We start from the raw sequence: 10,566 nt of genomic DNA, 5'->3' as shown, positions 1-10,566 counted from the left end.
ATTTTTTCCAAATAGTCATTTATTTCAAGAAAATATACCAATTACTGATACTACTATGGTTAATGATATTTCTACAGTGGTTTACACATGTCTTCTAGTAATATGATAGTGTATGATTTTGATGGCATCTGGAAAATTGGTAGAAGTGAGAATTTACTTCTCATTTCCACTCTTCAGTGACTGCAAATGAAAGCATTGTCATATAAGAGAGTATAAAACACTGGAAAAAATGTGAAGGTAAATGAGGCAGGAATTCAGGCCACACCAACTCTAAACAATGAATCTCTGGGTCCTTCTAAGAACTGGTTTTGCTTAGTCTGTGCAGGTTTGAGTCTAATAAGGAGCTAATGTGGGTGGTGGGAGCCATTTTATCCTAAAAAACCTTACTTTCTCTTGTTGGAGTCTTGGCATGAATGGGAGAATGAATTGAGTTGCTCTGAATACATTACTGACTATCCTATTGGGAAGTGGTAGAAAAGGAACATCGAGTTTTATCAGTGACTGCTTCCTGCATCTGTCTAGAACCCAGCACACTGCCCAGCCTGACTAAATCCTAAACTCACTCAGTTATACCATTTAAGTCTCCTTAATACTACTTCAGGCACTCTGTTTATCAGATCTAATCCCTTGAACCTATTTGTCACTTGCACTGTATAATCATAAGGGATTTGATTTAGGTCATACCTGAGTGGTCTGGTGGTTTTCCCTATTTTCTTCAATTTAAATCTGAATTTTGCAATAAGGAGTTTATGATCTGAGCCACAGTCAGCTCCTGGTCTTGTTTTTGCTGACTGTATAGAGCTTCTCCATCTTTGGCTGCAAATACAATCAATCTGATTTCGGTATTGACCATCTGGTGATGTCCATGTGTAGAGTTGTCTTGTGTGTTATTGGAAGAGGGTGTTTGCTATGACCACTGCATTCTCTTGGCAAAACTCTGTTAGCCTCTACCCTGCTTCATTTTGTACTCCAAGGCCAAATTTGCCTGTTACTCCAGGTATCTCTTGACTTCCTACTTTTGCATTCCAGTCCCCTATAATGAAAAGGACATCTTTTTTAGGTGTTAGTTCTAGAAGGTCCTGTATGTCTTTATAGAACCATTCAACTTCAGCTTTTTCAGCATTACTGGTTGTCTGAGGAGGTCTTACAAATAGCTGAGAAAAGAAGAGAAGCAAAAGGCAAAGGAGAAAAGAAAAGGAAAGATATACCCATTTTAATGCAGAGTTTCAAAGAATAGCAAGGAGAGATAAGGAAGCCTTCCTCAGTGATCAGTGCAAAGAAATAGAGGAAAACAATAAAATGGGAAAGACTAGAGATCTCTTCAAGAAAATTAGAGATACCAAGGGAACATTTCATGCAAAGATGAGCACAATAAAGGACAGAAATGGTATGGATCTAACAGAAGCAGAAGATATTAAGAAGTGGCAAGAATACACAGAAGAACTCTGCAAAAAAGATCTTCATGACCCAGATAACCATGATGGTGTGATCACTCACCTAGAGCCAGAAATCCTGGATTCAAAGTCAAGTGGGCCTTAGGAAACATCACTACGAACAAAATTAGTGGAGGTGATGGAATTCCAGTTGAGCTATTTCAAATCCTAAAAGATGATGGTGTGAAAGTGCTGCACTCAATAGGCCAGCAAATTTGGAAAACTCAGCAGTGGCCATAGGACTGGAAAAGGTCAGTTTTCATTCCAGTCCAAGAGAAAGGCAATGCCAATGAATGCTCAAACTACCGCACAATTGCACTCATCTCACATGCTAGCAAAGTAATGCTCAAAATTCTCCAAGCGAGTCTTCAACAGTACGTGAACCAAGAACTTCCAGATGTTCAAGCTAATTTTAGGAAAGGCAGAGGAACCAGAGATCAAATTGCTAACATCCGCTGGATAATCAAAAAAGCAAGAGAGTTCTAGAATAACATCTATTTCTGCTTTATTGACTATGCCAAAGCCTTTGACTGTGTGGATCACAATAAACTGTGGAAAATTCTCAAAGAGATGGGAATACCAGACCACCTGACCTGCCTTCTGAGAAATCTGTATGCAGGTCAAGAAGCAACAGTTAGAACTGGACATGGTACAATAGACTGGTTCCAAATCGGGAAAGGAGTACATCAAGGCTGTATATTGTCACCCTGCTTGTTTAACTTATATGTAGAGTATATCATGAGAAATGCCAGCACAAGCACAAGCTGGAATCAAGATTGCCAGGAGAAATATCAGTAACCTCAGATATGCAGAAGACACCACCCTTATGGCAGAAAGTGAAGAAGAACTAAAGCGCCTCTTGATGAAAGTGAAAGAGGAGAGTGAAAAATTTGGCTTAAAACTCCATTCAGAAAACAAGATCATGGCATCTGGTCCCATCACTTCATGGCAAATAGATGAGGAAACAGTGGAAACAGCGAGAGACGTTTATTTTTCTCTTGGGCTTCAAAATCACTGCAGATGGTGATTGCAGCCATGAAATTAAAAGACACTTGCTCCTTGGAACAACAGCTATGATCAACCTAGATATCATATTAAAAAGTGGAGACATTACTTTGCCAACAAAGGTCCGTCAAAGATACGGTTTTTCCAGTAGTCATGTATGGGTGTGAGAGTTGGACTATAAAGAAGGCTGCTGCTGCAAAGAAGGCTGAGCACCAAAGAATTGATGCTTTTGAACTGTGGTGTTGGAGAAGACTTTTTAGAGTCCCTTGGACTGCAAGGAGATCCAGCCAGTCTATCCTAAAGGAAATAAGTCCTGACTATTCATTGGAAGGACTGATGTTGAAGCTGAAACTCCAATACTTTGGCCACCTGATGCGAAGAACTGAGTCATTTGAAAAGAGCCTGATGCTGGGAAAGATTGAAGGCGGGAGGAGAAGGGAACAGTAGAGGATGAGATGGTTGGATGGCATCACTGATTCAATGGACATGAGTTTGATAAAGATCCGAGAGTTGGTGATGGACAGGGAAGCCTGGCATGCTGCACTCCATGGGGTTGCAAAGAGTCGGACATGACTGAGCGACTGAACTGAACTGAATACTACTTAGTTGTACTTGAAATTCAGTGTGTTTCAAACCAATGTCAGAGCATTTACCCCTTTGAACAGCCGTGAGTTACCAAAAGGAGTGAGATGAAGCCACTGAACAAACACACCAAGGATATCCCTGCACTCGACCAAAGTCAGTTTTATTGAGATTGTTGCCACAAGAAATACCATCTGTCAGAGGGCCATGAACATCTCGGTAAGAGGAATCTGGGAAGGTCTCCTTAGAGGAGAGGTCTCCAACCTCCAGGCTGCAGGCCCGTACCTCCTGTCAGATTAATGGCAGCATTAGATGAGAATTTAAGTGCACGATAAATACAACACACTTGAAATCCCAAAACAATGCCCCCACTTCCCAAGGTGTGGGAAAATTGTCTTCTGTGAAATCGGTCCCTGGTACCAAAAAGGCTGGGGACTGCTGCCTTGGAGGGCTTTGGTTTGAGCTAAATATTCTAAGGAGGATTTAAGAAACCAGGGCCTTTTCTAACTTGCTTGTTATCACTGAGCTGGAACGATCTGGTGAAAGTGAAAGTGAAGTCTCTCAGTCGTGTCCGACTCTTTGCGACCCCATGGACTGTAGCCTACCAGGCTTCTCCGTCTATGGGACTTTCCAGGCAAGAGTACTGGAGTGGGTTGCCATTTCCTTCTCCAGGGGATCTTCCCGACCCAGGGATTAAACCCGGGTCTCCCGCATTGTAGGCAGATGCTTTATGGTCTGAGCCACCAGAGTTGGGTACTTTAATAGTATTTGTCTAGGAGGCAGGAAGGTTAAAGCCAGGCTTGAGTGGTTATTGGTAAAGCAGCAGCAGGTACTTGGGTTGATCCTAAGAGAAGAGTACTTCATCATTTTTGCCCTGTTGTGGATTGGCCCTGTTTCAGCCATGATCACAGGGTGACCTTGTCAGGGCATTTTTCTGTCAGCTTTGCTTATGGTCAGTTGAGAACAGTAGGGTTGGCTCCAGTAGGGCTGGTTTTGTTTTCTTTTTTAAAAAATATATACATATCTATTTTTAATTTGGCTTCTCCAGTCTTAGTTGCAGCATGGCATGTGGGATCTTTCATTGTGACTCAGATGTTTTAGTTTTAGCTCCCAGGCTTAGTTGCTCCACGCCATGTGGAATTTCAGTTCCTTGATCAGGATGGCTTTAGGACTTGCCCTTAGCCTCATGTATTTACTTACTCCATTAGATTGAATTTCAGTAGAATTTCAAGAAAGAATGAGCTATCAAGGTTTTTGGAGGAAAGAGGAAACTTGAGCTCTTGCTTTAGTGTTGTAGGGTGTGATAAGACTTCAGGGGGAGAACAAGTGTAAACAAAGAACCCAAAAGAGACAACTATTCAAGTCTAGAAGTGAACTGACTGATCAGATGAGCGCTGGCACTCCCGTGACGGTTGCCTGTACATGCATGGAAAAGGACTGTGGTGATCACTCAGTCATGTCCGACTCTTTGTGACCTCATGAACTATACAGTCCATGGAATTCTCCAGGCCAGAATACTGGAGTGGGTAGCCGTTCCCTTCTCCAGGGGATCTTCCCAACCCAGGGACTGAACCCATGTCTCCCGCATTGCAGGTGGATTTTTTTTTTTTAACCGGCTGAGCCACCAGGGAAGCCCTAAAAAGATGAGAAGAGGTTACCTAAACAAAGGAAGTGAGCAGATTTGGGGAAGAGGAGCTTTTGGGGAAGAGGAGCTTTTCAGGAAGAGGGAAGAGTGCTAAAGAGATCCAGTGGAAGGGAGCACAGGATTCAGTAGTGAAGGGAATGCATTAAGACTGGCAAGAAAGGCAGGGACTAGCAAACAACCCCACGGGGGCAGATTTGGGAATTTAGCCTAACAGTAATGGAAAGCTATGAAAGAAGTGTAGCCCGGGAGTAACATGATCTCATTTACTTTTTGAAAGATCACTTTGGTTGCTGAGGTATTAGTATAATTGGGATAGAATTTGGGACAAATAAGTCCTAGCATTTTTCCATCTTTGTCAGGGTGCCACACAATACAAATTGGCTCTCTCATTTGTTCCATTAAAATCAATGACTTTGTTTAGGCAAAGTGGCTCCTGGACCTCATCCCAGAGAGAGGTTAGAAGGGTTCTTCATAAAATTCTAAATTTTCTAAATTAAAATGAGAGAGTAGCCAGGAGGATTGACTTTGGGGTAAGCCGACAGTTCTCAGTGGCACTGTGCCAAGGCAGAGAAGGGCCATTAGGCTGAGTTTTGAAGACTGTGGCCATGAGTAACTAAGAGGGTGCCATTTTGTTTCCAATGATGACTCATTGTGGAAATGAGATTGATAAAATAAATAGGTTTTTTTTCTGTATGAAAGCTAAAAAGACACAACCCTTTCCAGCCCTCTCTCTAATTACTCAGATTTGGATCTCATCTGGAGCTGCACTTTGAGGCTATGTCATGTGTCAGAACATTCGATTCTCTCATTTAGCAGCTTTAGAGGGCTGATAGCACATAGCCTTTCATAGGAAAACAAAATTAAGGTAAAAGTGAGATCAGATTGACACTGTCTTAGAATCTTGGAAATTCTGAAGACAGGAAATTAAATGACAAGAAGAAATTTAGCTTGCTCTTTAAAGTTGGCATGTTTGTCTTAAAAAATTAAGAATTTTAGAGACATTTACAAATGGACTGTGGATTACTGATTTTGCTAGTTACTTAGGGTTTGGGCCCTGGTTTGTCTTTATACCATAGGGTATCCATGCTTTGATTTCCAGAATGAAGGACTTATGAGGGGAACTTTAGTGGCACCAAAGTTGTGTGCAGGCTAAAATGTCACATAATTGTTGGGAGAGCACATTTTTAGGAAGTTGAATTGTGCAAGTATAAATCGTGTTAAATGTTGACAGAAGTTTTAAAAGTTTCCCAAATTCAGCCCTGTTGACATTTGGGGCTAGGAAATTCTTTGTTGTGGGGCCTGTTCTGTGCATTGCTGGATGTCTAGCAGCGTCACTGGCCTCTACCCACTGGATGCCGATAGCCAACAGACCCTCCACAAGTAGTGAGAAATGAAAATGTCTCCAGGTATTGCGGATGTTCCCGTGAGGTGCCACATCACCCTGGGGTGCCAGCTAATGTTTTTGAAATAACTATTGGACAGATTTTTAAACTGTTTTTTATTTTAAAATTGTGCCCCATTAGAAGATTGACTATGTATAAATAGGTTCAGAGCTCCACACCAGGCCAAGAGGAAGACATTTGGATGTGTTATCCTGTGGTTTCCATCATGGCTGAAGCTGTGAGTGAACACTGTGGTGACATGTCAGAGGTATTAGTTGGATTTTAGAAAACCATTCACTGGTCTCTAATGAGGGTGAGAGAATTTAAAAGGGGTGTGTGTGTGTGTTAGTGTTAGACGAAAATGAGAATGTGAGGGAGGGCCTCAAGATCTAGTTTTGGAAGAGCTTGGAAAGGTCTCAGAATTCAATGTATTTTATGCATGTGACAGAGCATGAAAAAATATTCATTGAATGAAATATTCATCAAAGTCAAGTTTGCTTTTTCTATTTACCTTTGGCTATTAGAACAGGGATTGAGAAATACTGTGGATTATCAGGATGAAGGTCTGCTGACTTGGGTCACATGTGGTTGTGTTTAAGAACACGTAGGAAGGGCCAAATAAAACTTGTGACCACAAACAAGTGATAAAGGAAATGGAGAGGGTGATTTTAGAGTTGACTTTCATTTAAAGAATTACTGGGATATGAAATGAGGAACTCGGCTCCCTAGAGAAATAGCTGAAGTCACCAAGCATCAAGTAATTTGAAATAGGGAGGGATGAGTCACAGCATGTCTTAGGAGAGTTTGTCTAGCTCTGAAATACTGGTGGGAAGATTAGTCCAGAAAATTAATGAGATACATGTTGCCAAATCACCAAAGAGAGCCAAAGATAAAAATGGAGAGCACAAATAACCCATTCTCTAAAGGAGACTGGAACACCCAAGTGCAGATAACTCTGCAAAATGCTAGCATGGAATCATATTCTCACACCTGGAAGGGCCCTGTAGTGGGTGAGGGTGTGAGCTCTTAAAACAGACTGGATGAGGTCAAATCCCAGCTCTACCACTTACTAGATGTATAGCCTTGAGTACAATACTTACTTTCTCTGTGGCTCAGTGTCTTCATTTATAAAATGGGAAGAATAATAGCAGTACCTACCTTATAGGGTTGTTGTGTGAATTAAATAAGTTAAACCATGCAGAAGAGTTACAACTGTTTTGTTCTATTTAGAAAATGTTAGCTTTAATTATCCATAGGAAATGTTGACTATTATTAATCAAGGCTCAAGGGGATTATGACTTGCCCATAATCAGCAATCTAGCTGGGTACAAAGCTAGGCCTTGGACTCTCAGTTCACAGCATTTATATTTACGTCAGGCTTTTCTCTTCCCTGTAATGTACCTCTGTACATGTATGAGTTGAGGAAGGTAAGAGATAAACCTGGAAGCAATAATAGCAAAATACAATTGTTTAGGATTTTTATATCACTTTTACACTGTGTTCAGTTGCTAAGTCATGTCCTATTCTTTGTGACCCCATAGACTGCATCACACCAGGCTCCCCTGTCCTTCACTACCTGCTGAAGTTTGCTCAAATTCATGCCCATTGAGTCGGTGGTGCTGTCTAACCAGCTCATCCTCTGCTGTCCCCTTCTCCTTTTGCCTTCAGTCTTTCCCAGTCTTCACTTTTATAGCACTATCATATTTGAATCTCAAAACAACCTTACAGGATAAGGTTAAAATGCCTCCATTTTATAGGTATACAATAGAAAAGCTAAGCAATTTGCCTTAGACGGCAGAACTGATAAGTAGAACTGGAATTCAAAACCAGGAATTCGGAGTCCTGTTCTGTGCCTCTTTCTTTGCATTCCACTCACCAGCTATGAATGCGGGAGGACGCACAGTAAGAACGTAAGTGGGCTTCTAGGAAGTATGGTGGAATAGAGGGTTTTCAGGGCAGTGAAACTGCTTTGTGTGATGCTGTAATGAAGGATACATGTCATTATACATGTCCAAACCCATAGAATGTCCACCCTGCCTCTTGTCCTGCAGGCAGGGGCCATTAGGGAGGGCTTGTTGGAAGAGAGGACAAAAGTCTAAGTACATTTCTATTCCTCCTCCAAAGAACTTTGGAATCCATCCATTTAATTCCAACCCTCCCCACTTCCATGTCATCCATCATCTTTTACCTGGACTTGTATCTTTAGACTGGTCAATCCATGCACTCCAGGAAGTCCTAGTGATTATTGTAAGAAATAAATCTGATCATATTTCTTCCATCAGCTCTTTCACCCTCATCCCTTCAGTGACTCTGCTTGCCTCCAGATCAAGCCAGCCTCCTCCACAGTAGTTACACTCCTTCAGTTCTGACCTGTGTTCCTTTATCAAGACCCGCCTCTCTCCACTACCCTGATGCTCCCTCTGTGCTGAAATATATTTCAGCCAAAACACATTCCATGTTGTATGGGAAATGGGAATGAAAACAATGAGATACCACTGTTTGCCTATCAGAATGGCCAAAATCCAAAACACTGACATAACCAAAAACTGACAAGGAGGTAGAGTAACAGGAACTCTTATTCATTGCTGGTGAACCTGCAAAATGACACAGCCACTTTGGAAGACATTTTGGCAGTTTCTTACAAAACTAAACATAGTCTTATATGATTAAGTGGTTGCAATTCTTGGTCTTTACCCAAAGGAGTTAAATATGTATGTCCATGCAAAAACCTGTATGTGGATGTTGATAACAGTTTTACTTGTATTTGCCCAAATTTGGAAGTACCCAAGATGTCCATCAGTTGGTGAATGGAAAGTAAACTGTGGTACATCCAGACAATGGAATATTCTTCAGTGCTGAAAAGAAGTGACTTAACAATCTGTGAAAAGATGCGGAAGAAACTTAAATGGGTATTACTGAGTGAGAAAAACCAATCTGTAAAGTCTCTACTCTGTATGATTCCAACTCTAAGACATTCTAGAAAAGGCAAATCCATGGAGACAGTTAAAAGATCAGTGGTTGCCAGGGCCTGGGCGTAGGGAGGGATGAACAGGCAGAGCACAGACGATTTTCAGGGCAGTAAAACTATATATGATGCTATGATAAAGGATACGTCATTATACATGTCCAAGCCCATAGAATGTCCAACACCAAGAGTGAACCCTCATGTAAACTATGGATTTGGGTGATAATAACGTGTCACTGTAGTTTCATCGATTGTAACAAATGTACCACTCGGGTGGAGGTGTTGGTAATGGGCAAGTCAGTGCATGTGTGGGGGTGGGGGATATATGAGAAATCTCTGTACCTTGTGCTTTATTTTTCTGTGGACCTAAAACAGCTCCTTTAAAAAAAAGTATTTGAAGTCACAATATAAATTATAACAGATTATATGATAAGATTAAAATAATCCATAATGAAATATATATGTATATTTTAACCTTCTCTAATGCATCATGATCTCTTTTCTTCATACCCTCTGCATGTAACCTTCTTGCAGCACTTGACATGTTTTATTTTAATTGTCTCTTTGGACTTTGAAAAATGGGTAGTTTCATCAGGCAATGAAACCTGGGCAGAAGGCCTTGGCAAATTCAGAGATTATTAATATTTAACATGTATTAAACATTATTGCTCTGTAGATGCTATAAATTGGCCTTGCTAGAGTTACAGTTTCTACCAGTGGAACACGTTTAAATTTTATCCTTGGAGCCAACATTTCAGAAAGGATCCTTCACCCTTTGTGAATTGGAAAACCAAAAAGCTCTTTAGAGACATGTCTGCTCTCCCCAGCTTCTTCATCCTCTCCCCAACCTAAGGGCATCTCTGATTCTCAGTGAAGGTACATCTGTGTGTATGTGCACTCTGGGCTCACAGTGAGTGCTCTTGCTCCTCTGAGGCCCTACCGCTCCTACTCCCTAGGGCTCATTTGTATCTTTGTGATCAGTAGGAATGGCCCAAGAGTTCACGAATGGGGCATGTAATTACACTGGCTATGGCTTATCTGAACACATCTTTAACAGTAATAAAATACTCTGTTTGACCAAGAAAAGAAAGATTTATCTGAGAGACTCACTCTAGGTCCTTCGGATCAACCCCAGTGGGGAAGGAAATAAACTGACTGAAAGGATTTCAACTACAAATGTCCCCGATCTTCAGGGCAATTTAATAATATAAACCAACCTAAGGATTTGGGCTTTCTTAAATGAAAAAACTTTGGAGATTATAGAAATATCCTATAATTATATGGAAATTGCTGTTCAAATCATAATTATTTTCTCCATTAATTTTCAGGTCCATGGTGATATCTGAAAGAAGCTATTTTAGTCCAGTAAGCATCATAAGTGATTATGGTTTCTTTTTAATATAAATGAGAGTAGATTAAAATGGAAAAGAGGCTTTTACTTCAGTTTGTGTATATGACATACTGAGACAACGTTCACCTATAAATAACCTAGTAAGCGTAAGTAGGAATCTTATTCCCAAGCATAGCTAGAAATATCTCCATTCATGTTCCCAA

This window comes from Bos mutus, chromosome X (assembly GCF_027580195.1).
Source record: "Bos mutus isolate GX-2022 chromosome X, NWIPB_WYAK_1.1, whole genome shotgun sequence".
In the NCBI taxonomy this organism is placed as follows: domain Eukaryota; kingdom Metazoa; phylum Chordata; class Mammalia; order Artiodactyla; family Bovidae; genus Bos; species Bos mutus.
This window is presented reverse-complemented; position numbering follows the sequence as displayed.